Genomic DNA, 14,627 nt, shown 5'->3' with positions numbered 1-14,627 from the left:
AAGGAACTCATGTGGCCAAAGACACCATGCACATAATATGTACATCCAGGAAAAAAGGGTTGAAATACTGGCCTCTGTAGATAAGAGGTAACTCGTGATCTGCCTGCCTCCATTGTCTGGTACTGAGAGCCTCGGCTCTCAGACAGTACACAGTAAACACTGCGGACACTGAGTCTTCAGGGTGGGACACAGTTTTGGGGTTGTTGGGTTTGTTTTTTAATATTGTAATCTCTTAATCGTTTGAAAGCAAGCACAGGATTTTGTGCTTTAGTTAAGAGCTATATTACCTGGAAAGTGACCGAGGATATTCAGCAGCCAGACACTGTGGTCTTAACGTTAGTATTCTGTATACTTCATGTTCCATTGCTGAATTTCACTTTTTCATTCATTCAAATGTGCCTTCCTTTTCTAAGTCAATGATGTCCATTTAAAGTTCTACCCCAGGTCTGATGTAAGGACACGATTGCTTAGACTTCAGTTTCCTTGGACTCCATTTTCCTCCCCTTGTTTCCAGTTTATGTTTGTCTCAGAGAGTATTTTATTGAGAGTATGCATGGAAGTCTTTTAAAAAAAAAAAAACATTATTCTATCGTTCTGTGTCTTTTGATTGGAGAATTTTACCCATTTGCATTTAAAGTGACCATTGGTATTTGAAGAACTGGTGGTGTCATTTTGTTATTTCTGGGGCCTTGGTGAATCTTTTGCTCCTGACTCTTTTCCATGTTTTCTATTTCTTGCATGCCACCCAAGAATATTAAAAAAAAAAAGTACACATTGTTATCTACACCTCTCTCTTCTGATATGTTTCAAGAAGTAAGAGATGTTTGTCTCCATTCCTTGGCACTGATACTTACAAAATTTAGAGCAAATCCTGCAACATAGTTTGTGTTAGGGTAGCTGTATGAAACCCTTGATATTTGCATGTGAAGAATGTATCCAGAGTTCCAACATCATACTGGAGGCTAGCGATAAGGTATCTTTTCCACTTATAGTAGAAAGATGGAAAAGAGAACAAGAAGATACTCACAATTCCACTCCCAGCAGCTGAGAGAATGGGTCTGTGTAATTTCCTCTCTTGTTTTCTTTGCAAGTTTACATACACTGCAATCCAGACCACTCTGTGTATTGTGTTATTTTTTTTAGACATCTGCCTTTCAACATAGCAATGAAAACACTAGTCTTTAGGGTTCAGCAGTATTAAATATAAATATATGTATATATTAAATAATATCTTTTAACTGGGCTCTGGTGGCTCGAGCCTGCAATCCTAGCTACTCATCTCAGGATTCAAAGCCAACCAGGTAGGAAAGACACTTATCTCCAATTAACCAGCAGAAAACACGGAAGCATCTCTGTGAGTCAAGACAGTAGACCACTAACCTTGTGCAAAAGAGCTGAGAGCTTGAGCTTAGGCCCTGAGTTCAAGCCCCTTGACTGATAGAAAAATAGATTAAAATTTTATACATATATATGTATCGGATATAGTTGACAAACAAAATTATCCACTGTGTGACAACTTTTATCTCTGGGGTTTCTGTTGTATTTTTTTTAAATGAAGCTATAGGCTTATCTGAACATTAACTGGTTCCAAATGTCTCATTTTTGCTAGAAATCAGGCAGAGCTGTGAATGGAGGAGAGGGTAGAGACTCTGTGGAAAACTATTTTATTGCTGTGTCTTCAAACCATTGGAAATCCTTTCAAAACTTTGAGCAAGAAACCGAGAAGGCCTCATGGACCCCACAGCGGGGAGATGTGTGGAGGGGAAGGGAGGGAAGGGAGGGAGGAACTCTTGAGCTGGTAGCATTTTTTCCCTGGGTTCTGTTTTATCTACATAACTCCGGGTCTTCTGATTCTCTTTCTTTTGTGTGTGTGGATAATTGCTTTGTTGTTAGTGCTTTGACACTGAGTGACAGTGTTTTGGGGTGGTTGACAGCCAAATCTATTGGCAGACGATAGCGCTCATTCGTGAAGGGAGGCTTACTTTCTGCCTGGTGACAGTAAGAGCTTCTCGGATGACGGAGGGGGGTCTCATCCTCTCTGAGAGAGACAAAAGCGAAAGTGGGGTGGGGAGCGAGATTCCTGGCAGAATAAAAACATCTATTTAATCCCACTACAGAGAGAAATATTACAGGCAGTGCCTGTAAGGGCTGCAGCTTAAAACAAACCATTTCATTTGTACGTGTGTGGCCTATGGAACATTTTATCGCTTAGTGAGCTATCAAGGCCTCTCCATCAGGCATTGAAGAGGAGGAGGAAAAAAAAAAAGCAACGTCAACCAGAAATAAATTCATCTTTTCTCAGTGGGGTTTATTAAAAAGAGATAGTCACGCGCAAACGATAGAGGAGGAAAATGCAATTCTGGCCTATTTCATATCGCTGAATTAAGGTCAGGGGGGTGAAGTTGTCTCTAAAAATGGTGAGCAGTATTATATTTCCAAAATGGGAAGAAATGAAAAAAAAAAAAAGAAGGGGGGGATTTTTTTTTTTTTTTTTTTTTGCGAAGTGATTCTCCAAGTGAGAATCTGGAAAAGTCATTCTCCATTGATAACTCCCGTGCAAAAATAGCCGGGCTTGGGAGAAACGGTGTCTTCTAGCCAGTCCACCCAGGAGAAGGAGAAATTCCAAACTGCCAGGTGGGCAAGAGAGAGAGAGAGAGAGAGGAGCGAGTGGGAATTATCGCTCACCTGTCCAGCACAGGGACCCCCTAAAGAAAGGGAGGGTTGATCTCGATGACTTCGGTAGTTTTGGTACAGAGCAGAGGAAATAGTAAGAGAGTGAAACACAGAACCGTCTTTGTTGAGTCAGAGATGGCGTGTCCACCCTTGGATTGGATGAGGTTGAGGTTGAGTAGATTTGTGACCGAGCCTGGAACTGGATCACACTGAAGAAATCCTGAGAGAAGGAATTCCTTTGCAAAAGTCTTTCAACATACTGCATTTTACCAAGGCACACCTGTTGATTAGATTTCTATTTTACCTGACTGAAATGGTTTAAGGTAATCCAACAACATCTGTAAGCCATCTAAACCAAAATCTTCCCTTATAGGCCTTATATCTGACTACTGGGTAAAGACAGACAAAAACTAAATGGTTTTTATGTCTTTAATGACGCTGTCCAGTTAAAAAGTCCTCCCGAGAAAACAAGAGAGGAGGATGCTCCACGGAACCTGTTCAAAGGTAGTTTAGATTTCGAGTGGCAGATCGGAGAAGTTTTTGTGTGCAACCTGAACAAAACAAAAACAAAAAACTTGGATGATAAAATGCCCAAGTGGTTGGACTAGCTGAAGATGAACCCTAGTTTCCCAAAATTTTGCAAAAAGAGACTTTACATGGGTAGTAGATTGGCAGAAAGAAAGAAAAGAAAGAAAGAAAGAAAGAAAGAAAGAAAGAAAGAAAGAAAGAAAGAAAGAAAGAAAGAAAGGAAGGAAGGAAGGAAGGAAGGAAGGAAGGAAAGAAAGGAAAGAAAGAAAAGAAAGAAAGAGAAAGAAAGAAGAAAGAAAGGAAGGAAGGAAGGAAGGAAGAAAGGAAGAAAGGAAGAAAAAAAATGACCTTCCAAGGTCCTTTCCTGAGATTTAGTGCAATCTCTACTTCTAGATTTCATCACCCATTGTCTCTCATGTATCTCCTTCCTGAGACAGAAGTTATGAATAATTGAGTCGAAATGAATAGATGAATTGGTTTCCTTGGCTGAGCAGCATGGCCCACTGTGAAAATCCAAGTGGGAAAGATGAATGGCAGTCAGGTTTGGCCATCTCGTGTGATCCTGATTCACTTCTCTGGTATTTTTAAATTTTCTTCCTTTCTTCTTTGTCTTGTTCCAGCTGCCTACCTCACAGCGCCTTATCAATTTTTCATTGGTAGTTTGCTTCATCAGTGAATTGCCGGAGTTTTTTGAGCTGTCCTCTCTGGAATGGTGCCTGAAAGCAGAAATGTAGATCATACTAAAGTGTTTTTAAAATTAAATTAGTGTTGAGTCCATGGCGAGGGTCTTGCCATCTGCTGATGTCTCGGGGTAATTCCGAGATGGCTTCATGCCCACCAGAAGATGGTGAGAAAGTCTTGAAAGGCAAAACTTTCCAAGGCTGAAGTATACGTCCATTTTAGCTTCATATTTTACCTTGTTTCTAGTAGTTCTTTCTCAGTCTTTTAAGTCCTTCCTGGAACATAGCTTCTAATAGATCATCCAGTTCTCTTTCCCCCCTCCCCCCCACTTCTTTATCCATTTATTTCTATAACAATTATCTCTCCTCAGGAGGACTCGGATGCCCTACTCCACATGTAGGAGAGAGGCTCTGTTTGCCAGTCCTTGATTAGATTAGTGTGTGTGAGTGACGGGTGGGAAAAATGGGTAAACTATGATCTAAGCTGGGCGCCGGTGGCTCACACCTGTAATCCTAGCTACTCAGGAGGCTGAGATCTGAGGATCACCATTTGAAGCCAGCCAAGCCAGGAAAGTCGGTAGAACTCTCATATCCAATTAGCCACCACAAAGCTGGAAGTGGAGTTGTGGCTTAAGTAGTAAAGCACTAGCTTTGAGCAATAAAAGCTCAGGGACAGTGCTCCGGTCTAGAGTTCAAGCTCCAGGCCAGACACAATAAATAAGTATTGTAGATACACACACTCACACACACACACACACACACACACACACACACACACATATAGAATTCTATGTGTGTATGCGTATATATATAACAGCTTTGTCAGATATATATGATATAAGCCTGGTAAAAGAGCTCAGAGACAGAGTGCGTGAATCAGAAGGGAAGCAAAACAAGAAGTTAGTGTAACTTTTCCACTGCACGTTATACAAAGACAGTTTGGGCATGAACTGGCTAGATGCAAGGAACCATTCAGGCTTGGTGTGTGTCACTAACCACAAGGAAGGGGTCTGTAGAGGAGTGAAGGGAGGAAGTGTTCATCTTCAATCCTTTCGGCTTGAAGAATAAGAGTCCCCCGGAGACAGGTGGGAGCGATGCTCTCTTCCGACAGCAGAATTAGCAATCTCACGGACATCAAGGACAGGAAATGAAATGCGTCTGAACTCAAAGGTCCAGCACGGCGGAGTCGGGAGCCATGGAGGCTGACCCTGGCTGCTTCATCCCTGATAGGCCGGGAACACAAAGGAGAGGTGGGAGTCAAAGATAACACGGAGCTTTTGAGATGGGTGAGGAATTCAATATCCTGGCAGAGAGAGCACTCAATCAAATCACCTGCTCTCAAAGTACTGCCGGACAGGCTGCAGGATTTCTCTCCAAAGGGGGGAAAAATAAGGAAAGAACACAACACCTCAACAACAACAACAACAAACCCCCCAAAGCCTCACACAGTCTTTGACATCAGATTTTGATATTCCAGGCCTAGGTGATAGGTTGTCTGTCATCTGTCTTTGGGCTCAGTGCAGATTTCAATAGGAAAGGGCCAGTTGTGCTGTGTCCTGTTGCTGCGGTCTAAGCTATGTTCGGCCGTGTGTGTTACTATGGACTTTGGTGTAACTTGAATTTGTCCACTGTGTTCTGGTTCTCCTGCCTCTGATGATTTGCTAGGAAAAGGGATGTACTGTCCAGTGACTTCACCAAAAGCTAGGTGGAGACAGGAGCTGACCCCAGAGATTTCGGGGTGACAAATCCCCTGGGATTTCTTGTCCATCAACTGACCCTGGGAGAGTGCACCCCTGTCTTCCAATCCAGTATTGTTGATGTTGTTGTTGTTGCTGCTTTCATTTGCATGCTACGTTTCTGCTCCGGGCCTCTTCCTTCTCACAAATCCACCCCACTGGGAATTCTCGGGAATCATGAAACGCACAGTGAAACTCTCATGTAGATTAGGACTACAGCCTAAATACAGAAGACATCTTCTCATTATGATTGATACAGGTTATGTAAATGGGACACAATGGGAAAGATTTTATCCAAAAAAAAAAAACATAAAAAAACAAGTTGGCAGGTGCCGATGGCTCACGCTTGTCATCCTAGCTACTCAAGAGTCAGAGATTGGAGGATGGCAGTTCAAAGCCAGCCCAGGCAGAAGATCCCTGAGAGACTCTCAAAGTGGTAGAGCGCTCACCTTGAACAAAAAGAGTTCAAGGGAAAGCGCCCAGTCCCCAAGTTCAAGCCACATGACTGACAAAAAAAAAATTAATTAAAATAAAACACCTAAGTACTCTCCATGCTCATTAGACATTCAACTGATTTGGAATCCCCAGGTCAGCTCTGAGAGTCACAAATTGATCATGAGAATGACTCGGGCCTACATGACCAAAGGAAAGTTCTCCCTGTGTGGGTGACAGCCTCCTTTGTAATTTGCCTGTGATAATGGTGACATCTCTCCTGTGGTTGAATATCCTTCAGATCTCCTGCAGTTTCTCATAGTATCCAGTAAACATTTTCAGGTACAGTTTCCCAAACAAGCATCCCGGGAAATAACCGTGTTCCCAAACTAGCATTTTCTGTACTTACAGAAAGTGTACGTGCTTTTGGCAAAAGCTACTGATATTCGTTCCAGACACACTGAAACTTTTAAGTCGCTCTTTTAACACATCTCACTTCTGCACTTACTTATCTGGAGACTTTAATTTAATTAGAATATCATGCACAGTGAAAAAAATTCGTGTAGGGTTCTAGGAACCTAATTAAAAATATACGAAGATGCATAAATAGGCTCCTTGACGCCTTGTTTGTAACAGCAAAAAAGAAAGCTCAACTAATAATGGGTTTGTAATCTAGAATGAGATTCTGCATCCTTGAATCACATGATATAATGATATACACTGAAATTTGATGAGAAATGTGCACGTACACATGTCTGTAGCTTTATGGAAAAAAATATAGAACATTGTGTTCGCCAGATCTCATGATGAAAGTGTGTGCAGGTGTTGGGTGGGTTCTGTCGCCCTGGCATGAAGTGAAGATATTTTCTCCATAAATGTGGTTAATGTACCCTTGGCTGATGGAACTTTCCATAGTCAAATTCTAGAACCTTCTCCAATGTCCACTCATAATCCCCAAGACAAACCTTTATCTTTATTGGAAAAAAAATTGAAATTTCCATCCTCAACTCTGGCTAAGATGTTATCTGAAAACTCACATAGGAGACTTTTTGTTCCTAAAGAGCTTTGTTTTACTCAACAACCAATTGTTTGTTCCAATGAGTCCGCGGTCAGTGACCTTGGAATGTGTTAGCATCCCACATCTGTTTGACTTATTCAAATTCATTTCTTACATAGTACAACGGACTGAGGTTTCTATTTTCATCCTCCATGGTCCGATCGGATTTCCATGTTTCCCTCCTCTCCCAGAAACACCGGAGACACAGCTACCTCCTGCCCACCTTTTCCTCCCACCCACCATCATTTTCGTTATTCCTGTGGTATAAACCTGATCCTTACTGCCTGTAAACACACCAGCAAACTTCATCTGGGCAGTCTGAGAAAGCAGCGTTAGTAGCTGCTTTTCCCAGGGCCTGGAACTACCATCATCAGCAGTAGGAAAACATTATCTGTAGATGAACAAATGTTAAAGTTCCAACTGTGCTCTAATTCTATCCATTTTTTGGTGCCTCGTTCATTCGTTGCCGGAATTGTTTAAATACGAAATTGTGATCCTATTGACAGTGTCTACGTAAAGTAACCCTCTACAGATAGTTTGGGTAAAGAATGACTCATCTGGGTAAATGAAATGAGCATGGGTGTAAATAGTACAAGACAGATTGAGCTATCCACTGGGTAGTCATGTTCTGCTAAACAAATCCTGAGAGTTGTGTGTGTGTGTGTCTGTCTGTCTGTCTGTCTGTCTGTGTTACAGTACACTTTTAACATCCTTTGTGTAACATCTATGTACACAGATTGTGTCACTGAACAGAAATAGATGACGCATAGAAGCATACTTATTGATAGATTTCAAGGTCATTATTTTTGTGGGGAAAAAAATCCCCAAGTTTCACACATGTTGATTAATTCCAGAACCACGCAGTGACACACACACATACATAACGCAACAGTGCGTTTAAGTTTATAATGGTTTGCAGTCACATGTTTATTTTATTTATACAGCACACTGTTTGTTGTTTGGCTGTATGAATTAACACTTTGTTTGTTTGTGCTGGTTCTGGGGCTTGAACTCAAGGCCTGGGCACTGTCCCCAGTGCTTTGTGTGCTCAAGGTGAGCACTGTACACTCCTGGCTTCTTGGTAGTTCACTGGAGATAAGAGTCTCACAGGCTTTCCAACCACAATTCTCAGATCTCAGCTTTCTGAATAAAGCGAGGATTACAGGTGTGAGCCACCAGTGCCCGGCACGAATGAACGCTTCCTAGTTGTTTCTCCTCCATGCAGTCCTCGCTAGAAAGTGCCCTTTTGTGTCCGAAGACTTGTTTCTAATCGCACCACTGTGATATCACCAGATGACACTGTTGAGATTGTGGGCGCCACGCGTCAGAAGGTCCCTGACTGCAGGGAACTCTGGTGGCAGTCTAACTCCCCGCAAAGTAGCCAGGCTTTTGCAGAGCAGTGAATCTCATCTTGCCCACCCCTGGACATTGGCCGGATTCTGCCTCGTTGAGGCTCTGGAAAGGAGGGGTAGAAGCCTGGGCAGTGCCCGTGTGGGCATTCTGTCTGCCGAGGCCCGGGCTATGCCCGCGGAAGGCCTGGCTTCTGAATGAAATGATTTTGCAGACTTTAACAGCTACCAGACCACATTCCCTGTGCTCAGTAAAACTTTCAGAGTTCCTGAGCGCTGTTAGACGTGACCTGGGCGGAATGGTATGCCAATGAGACAAAATGAGAGCTCTCACTCTACTTCTTAGATGTTGTCTTGACTATGATTTATCGGAGAGTTGTTTTTTTTTTTAAGATGCTTTGGAAAGGGAAATGATTCCATGGTATGTGATTAAAAGAAGAAAGAGAAATGGGCCAAGGATTATGAGCAGGCAAGCAAGCAAAGGGAGAATAGCATCATGGGAAGCAGTTCTGAGATTGCCGCACAGTCACGGGCAATACAGAACATGCACAAAAATAAAATAAGGTGGAAAAATCAGCTAGGCAGGCCCACTAGCGTTGACTGCGTCAGCAGTACGCTGCCAGGGACTCCCCGACCTCCGGGGGCTGAGTTGTCGTGACAAATTTGGAACACAGTTTGGTACTATCGGGGAAATTGAAAATGTCTATCGCTAGCGGTTGCACCTGTGTGTTTATACTCCCAAGAAACATTTACATAAGTTCACAAGGGTGGCTTTCCAGGCAGGTACATTGTGAGAAGTCTCAAAACTCAACAGCCACAACAAAAGGAATGCCTAAGTATCCTCTGGTTATCCGGTGGATAATTTCATTGCAGACGGTACAAATGGGAGCGTGTATCAGATAACCAGAACCCGATGTGTGTGAAAAGACACATTGAACATTTCAAAACCATAGTGTTGAGTTATAAAGCACACTGCAAGCGTACTTACAGAATAAGTGGTCTCAGAGAATAATATACAAGCAATAGCATGCAACGGAATACTATTTATATTTAAAAAACGGCACAAGATACTTTGCAAATATGCTGAACATTGATAAATATGTATGTCTAAAAGCTGTAAAAAGGAGACTGAATTAAATCTGTGGCGGTGTGTGGGCCTCTGAAAAGGACACATGGCTTTACCCCAGTGCTAGTTTATTCTCGTCATAAAAAGATGAGGCAGATATTGCAACACGGGAGCAACCATCAGCGCTGCACGTGAAGGACAAGTATATTCCTGATATTAATTTTTATCTCTAAATAGATTCCTGGTAGAAAGTAAATCTCCATATTTTCTTCTTACTGATATCAGTCTGCAATCCTCACTGACAGGTTAGGCAAATAGTTTCTCTCTAGCAATGAGGTGTCCTAACTAGATATTTTAACATCCTTTCAGGAAACAAGGTATTTGTTTTCTATAAGGTTATGTTTATTCAGTGAGCTTGCAAATAGGACATTTACCCCTTGTGCAGAAGTTATGAAGCACTAATTTGAAGATTCCTTTGATTTAGAAATGTCTACCATAATTTACCTGTGTGAGATATGGCTTCGTTTTAATCGCGTTTAAGATACAAATTTTCCTAAAGCAGCATTTTATATATACCATCAATTATCTTAAGGAAAGAAACACAGAACATATATTAATTATAGGTCATGACCCAGCAAATTATGAATTTCTAACCAGAGTAAATTATTGCCACTAATTAGCTTCCTTGTTTGCCAGGCTGGGTTAAAGTCTTCATAGCATTGGCCATTTCATAAATCACTTTCTGAACGTGCAAATCTGGCAGAAATGAGCATTTGAAAACACGTTAAGTGCTTCCTTGTATCTGTGGACAGGGCTTGGTTGGGCAGTTTCTTCTGAACTCAAGACTTCCTGATTGTTCCAGGGTGGAGTGTTTGTGAAGATACAAACGGTATTTTTTTTTTACCTGTATAGTCTGTATGATATACCTTTTTATCTCTCCCTCTTGTCCAGTTGAGTATTAGACAGACAGAGCCTGCGCTGTCATGGAAATGAATGTGGTGTTTTTGAATGTGTTTGAACTACACGCACTTAAAGCAAAACCATGAAACTGTGATCTTACTGGCATTGGATTTGCCTCAAACCTCCAGCACCACCAGCCTGTAATACCAGATGTTCAATGTTCTGTATATAACTATTACTTTTGTTGTTGTTGTTAGCCATGGGACATGAATTCAGGGTCTGGGCACTGTCCTGTGCTCCTTTGCTCACAGCTAGCACTCGACCACTTTGAACTGAGAGCCACTTTAGTTTTCTGGTGGTTAATTGGAGGTAAGAATCTCAAGGGGTGCTCTTCCTCTCTCTGTTCGTTTCTAGCTTTCTGCTCTCTCTCCCTTTTCTAGCTCTTTTCTCTCTCTTTCCTTTCTTTCCTCTTTCCTTTCTCAGTCACGTGGAGTGCCAACCCTGCCTGGTCCCAGCAGGTCTACTGAATAAACCTACCCCTTACCTGGATACCACGTGAGTGCTACTGTTCTTACCCCTCTCTCTGCTCTTTTCTAGCTCTTTCTTCTCTCTTTCCTCACTTTCCCAGCTCTCTCTCATTATATAAACAAATAAAAAAATAAGAAAAAAAAAAGAACAAGGGGACTTTTCTTCCCCAGGCTGGCTTCAAATCACGATCCTCAAATCTCAGCCTCCTCAGTAGTTACAGGTGGGAGATACCAGTACCTAGCTAGGATTACAGGCATGAGCCACCGGCTCCCTCAATATATTTTATTGCTATACATGGTGGGTAATGAATGGGTATCTTTGCATGTGTGTGTGTGTGTGTGTGTGTGTGTGTGTGTGTGTGTGTGTGTGTGTGTGTGTGTGTGACTTCTCCTGTCTTTTCAAAATCCTACCTATTTCTGCCATAAAACTCACCTGATCATGTCGTATTCAGGGCTGGCTCTGCTTTGAAAGAACAAATGTCATCAAGAGCTCCCCAAACCAAATGTGTCCTAATGGGCAAATGTCTCTCAATGGATGCCCGTGGGAAATGCACTTGCCTGCAGTCATGGATAAATCTATTTCAGATGCCTGTATGACTTTTTTCAGAAAATAACATCTTAACCTGCCATCCACATGGACTGTAAACAAGGCTGAAGACTGAGGTATTTTTCCTTCTGGATATTGGTTTATTCCTAGCACTTCTACAGGGCTTAGGGTACCTACCAGATTCCCTGAAGCACATGAATAAATGAAAGGTAGCTGTAGTGACTTCCCTCACGAGGAAAGAAGGCTGTGTGAAGCGTTTGTGGACAGCTGGTTTTGCACATCTTGTCACTTTAGGGGAAAATGCTGTTTCTGAGCTGGGGTGTTTAAACTTGATTTCATCAGCATTTGCTGAAATCCATGGCATTTAGAAATCAAATCAGCATACCACCAGCTCTGGGGAAAGAGAAGAAGAAGAAGAAAAAAAGAAGTCGTTCTGTTGATTAGCCACTTTTCCTCGAAGAATCTAACTTTTAAGAAAGCTTTGTCGGTCTTGTTTGATTTCCTCCAAGAAGAAGGCTGTTTCAACAAGGCGTACCTCAGCAGTTAGGAAAACGTCGGGTAACTAAAGCCAGGTTGATCTCCTGGCACAAATAAAGGAAAATGTCACTGCTGGAACCTCCCCCCGCCAGGCCCCAGCGCCCTCAGGACCCCTGCTCCTAGTGGGTATATTCAAGAATATTCTCGAAGGCTCCCATGAACTCCTACATGATCAACAACGCCTGTCTTTCTGAATGTGACAGTAAACGGTGCGTAGCCCCAACAGGACCTCATATTCCCAGGCTTTGTCCTTTTCCATCTGTGCTTGCCCAACCTCACAGAAGCTTCCAGCCATCTTCGAAAGGAAGCTTCCTTGGTCATACCACCACCCTGTGTGGATTTCTCTCCCGTGTGGCTCTTCCACCTCCGGTGACCTTGGGCCATGTGTCCTCAGGAATGTGATCCTCCCTGTTCTTCTGGAACTCTCTCCCTCTGATTTTCTTATCTTGACCTCGGCACATGGGTAGAAAGTATCTCCCAGGTCCGTCTCTACCTCATCTTCAGCCTTCTCAGCCCTGAAACTCTCAGCCTTGCCCACCCACCAACTTCTCTCTATCCCGCCTGCCGCCTTCTGTCCTTCGAGGTCAACCGCGGGGGGGGGGGGCGGCTTGAGAAAATGGGTGCTCGCACTCGCCGCTCGGGCACGCGTGTCCTTCCACCTCTCATTCTCACAGCTGCAAACACAAAGCCATTCTCGACGCTGGCTTTCACGGGAAGAAGGCAGTATCTGACAGTGCGTTCGTTCATCACAGTGGGAGAAAGGGCGGGGGAGGCAGGTGGACAGGCGTGTGCCCTCGGCCCGAGGGTGAGTCTCACGGACCAGTGGGGTAGGAGCTGAAAGGCCAGTGGTGTGAGCTTCCCCAGGGGTGGACCACATCGGCAGTCTCTGGTCCCACGATGTATGCTGGATGGTGTGCTCTTCATAGTCACCTCCTCTAGCAAAAGCTGAGTTCCTCCCCCTCGCTACCAGCATCAGCCTACGTCGGCAGAGCAGTCTATGGATGTCATGTCTTTTCATCCTAAATAACCAAGAGGGGCTGACAGCCCTCTTCTTGCTCTATCCATAATGAAGAGGAGATTTGGAGTCTTCAAGGGAGTCTCTAAAGGGTACCCGGCTAGCAATGTGCAAACCTGGGTAGGGAATCGGAATTGTTGTGGGTTTTTTTTCCCCTCCTTCTCTCTTTTTTCTTCCTTCGTATATGATTTCAAGCCATGGTAGGATTATTTTTTATTATATGAAATGAGGTCAAGGGGAGATTAGCCTCAGTTTCTTCATGCATAGAATAAGGATAATAATATCTACCTCCATGCGATAATTAAATGAGATAATGCATGTAAAGTGCTTAGTACCGTGATTGGGCCCCCGGTAAGCCCTTGTGATGGGGTAGGATTTATTAATGTGCGATTTAAAGACCTCTTCCTCTATGAGATGTGAAGCAATTAAAGGCTTTTGAGTTAGATAGCGGTAGAATGAAAGGCTCAGTAGGGAAGATTAATCTGTCACTGGTGGAAGGTTCTACTGAAGTAGAGCAGAACCACACACAAAGCCAAGGGCGTAAGAACTATCATAACGGCTCAGAGACAAAGTGCCACTCACCTAAACAAAAGTGGTAGCCATGGGGGACCGGTTCCGGTTGGAGACGGCTCTGCAGGGGAGAAGCTATCCGGGAGGAGTCCCTCGAGGTTGTATGGTAAAGCAAGAGCCATTAAAAGAAGTAGAGAAGCATCACAAGGCAAAGGAAGAGAAGAGTACGGTGGCAGGCACCATGCCCAGCCCTCACAGGGTACAGACTGGAAGTCAAGGATGGCTGGAAACCTGGACGTCCAAGGATGTCCTTCTCAGACCACATCTTTGTGCGGTGCTATGATTTTCCCATTGTTCTAGGGAAATGACAACATTTCATAGTCCTGTTAGACGTCAGTGAATTCTTGTGTGACCTCTTGCATTCCACCCACCGTGTTCGCTAGTCGACTTACCGGTACCTTCTATCTACCCTCAAAGGAGGGAAACCATGCCCCCTCTTGTGTCTCTGGGTTAATTAGACACATATGCAAGAGGTCACACATGAATTCACTGAAGTATAACCAGCTCCATGGAGAGCTCAAACCATACAGTCTAAGATGATACTGTTTTGTTGGTCAAAGCCCAACAAAATGAATGCTGGTAAATTGGTACCTGCAAAAGGAAGGGTGGGCGGGAAAGGAAGGTAGCCAAATGGAGGGGGGAAGGAGAAGAGAATGCAGCCAAGAAGTCACTACATGTACGACAAAATTAAGAAAAGAAAGGGATGGGGTAGGCTGAAGGGGGTAAGAATGTTGAAGGGGGTGGCACCAATCAAACTGTGTTGTATTCACAAGCAGCTTTGTAAGATGGCACCTCCTTTGTACAACTAAAGATAATATTTTTATTTTATTTTATTTTGTGAACATACTGTACAGAGGGGTTACAATTACATGGGCAGGATAGTGCCCTTCACATCCCTTCCCAGCCTTCCCCCCCACCCCCCACCCAGTCCTCCCCACCTCCCTCCCCCCGCACCAATGTTGTAAAGCTCGTTTTCGACATGTCAACTTGTACTTCTCATTGTTGCAACA

Source organism: Dipodomys ordii, unplaced genomic scaffold, assembly GCF_000151885.1.
Source record: "Dipodomys ordii isolate 6190 unplaced genomic scaffold, Dord_2.0 Scaffold112, whole genome shotgun sequence".
NCBI lineage: Eukaryota > Metazoa > Chordata > Mammalia > Rodentia > Heteromyidae > Dipodomys > Dipodomys ordii.
Note: the sequence above shows the minus strand (reverse complement) of the source record.